The following is a 1,513-nucleotide window of genomic DNA, read 5'->3' as shown; positions in this document are numbered from 1 at the left end:
TCCCTCCCTCTTTCTCCTCTCCTTTTCCTCCTTTCCCCTTTTCCTCCCTCCCTCCCACCCTCCCTCCCTCCTTGCTACAACACATTCCTTCGGTCCGTGGAATGACACAGACTTTTGAAAGGGGAAGGGAGGGAATGACAACGACAACGGACCAAGTTTTAGGAGACTGCAGCGACGCCAAGGAATTTCTCTCTCTCTCTCTCTCTCTCTCTCTCTCTCTCTCTCTCTCTCTCTCTCTCTCTGGAATGAATGAGATCAACTGTTATTATATTTCCTTGTGATCTCTGTCCATTTCACCGTCTTGCAGGAAGTGTATGAAGTGTACTTACTCGTTACTGTGCAGTGCGGGTTTGCGTTGCCTCACTAGTGCAGGGTTGGGGCTGGACGAGCAGGGAAGACATAACTCAGCGCTCAGCAACCCGTCCAACAGGCCTCGCTTGCTGCCTTGAAATTACCGATGCACCCCCGCCTTCCTATTAATGAACTCCACACCTGCCCTTGACGAGAGCCCCTCTACGTGTCGTACCTGTTCTGCGGGTGAGGAGCGCTGCCAGTGACTCATGTTCTCCAGCGGGTCGTCGAGGCGCTGAGGTGATGACGGAGACGAGAATTGTGGTGGAGGAGGGGTTAGGAGGCGGCGGCGCACCCAGGTGGGGACAGGAGGGCAATAACAGGAGCAGCGGGCGAGGAATGGAGGAGAGGTGGCGCTGGTGGAAGACCTTGGGGCAACGAAATATAAAAGGGCATACATAGCACCGTCGATTTGCGCCAGCAGCTGATTGGGGGCGAGCAGTCCAGCAGGCTTGGCGCTGATCTCTTTGTGCTTCCCCTCATTAGTCTCACTGGCCCGAGAGATAGAGAGTTAGGGTAGCGTAGTGCACATAAGGAAGAGGCTCCAGGGGCATTTTCAAAACAAGGAGCGTAACATCCCGCCGCTGCCTACGTCACCGCGCGAGCCAGGTGATGTGAACTGAGTGTGGAGGAAGCGTCAGTCTATATCCAGGTGTCGGAGGGAGAGGTTGTGCTCGTTGCCCCTCCGCCACCCTTCCCACTGCCCTCCCGCCCTTGATCCTGTCTGTGTGATGCAGATAGGCTAAGATACAAGTGCCTGACAGACCAAGAGGCTCTTCCTTCAAGACGGCAGAATACTACTCGGATTTATTCTGACTCGTTTTTAAAGGAAATCTTGCGTCTATACATCGTTCATGGCTGGAATATTAAGCAGTCATATTCTTCACCATGAAAAGTAGTACCGGACAGACAGAACTGTAGCTTGGATATACCGTGACTCGTCCTGCAGCTCAAGCATCTGTGACGTGATGAGGTGAGTGATGGAGCCCCCTTGTCTTCCTTCATGACTGGCACCCAACCGTATCAATCTAATACAAGCAGGCGTTCATTCCCGAGTGTATTTATTTTTTAATTATTCCGTCGCGTGCCTCAAGGATGGTGGTGATGGTGGTGGTGGTGGAGGTGAGGGCAAAGTACTGCGAGGGAAGGGGTGGAGGTGGGG

The 1,513-nt window shown here is 53.5% G+C and overlaps 1 protein-coding gene across 5 annotated transcripts in view; it reads left to right on the top strand.

The window, feature by feature from the left end:
- Positions 1-990: 990 nt before the first annotated feature.
- The window catches only part of LOC135102404 (uncharacterized), a 198,364-nt gene continuing 197,841 nt past the window's right edge, over positions 991-1,513 (top strand). For 3 of the 5 annotated variants that reach the window (XM_064007673.1, XM_064007664.1, XM_064007682.1), the window contains exon 1: positions 991-1,324. The gene's annotated coding sequence lies outside the window, so the exon portion shown is untranslated. The remainder of the gene's footprint in view (positions 1,325-1,513) is intronic. The other 2 variants (XM_064007653.1, XM_064007631.1) reach the window with 1 other exon arrangement.

Source organism: Scylla paramamosain, chromosome 1 (assembly GCF_035594125.1).
Source record: "Scylla paramamosain isolate STU-SP2022 chromosome 1, ASM3559412v1, whole genome shotgun sequence".
NCBI classification, from domain to species: domain Eukaryota; kingdom Metazoa; phylum Arthropoda; class Malacostraca; order Decapoda; family Portunidae; genus Scylla; species Scylla paramamosain.
Note: the sequence above shows the minus strand (reverse complement) of the source record. Positions and strands in the feature narration are given on the sequence as shown.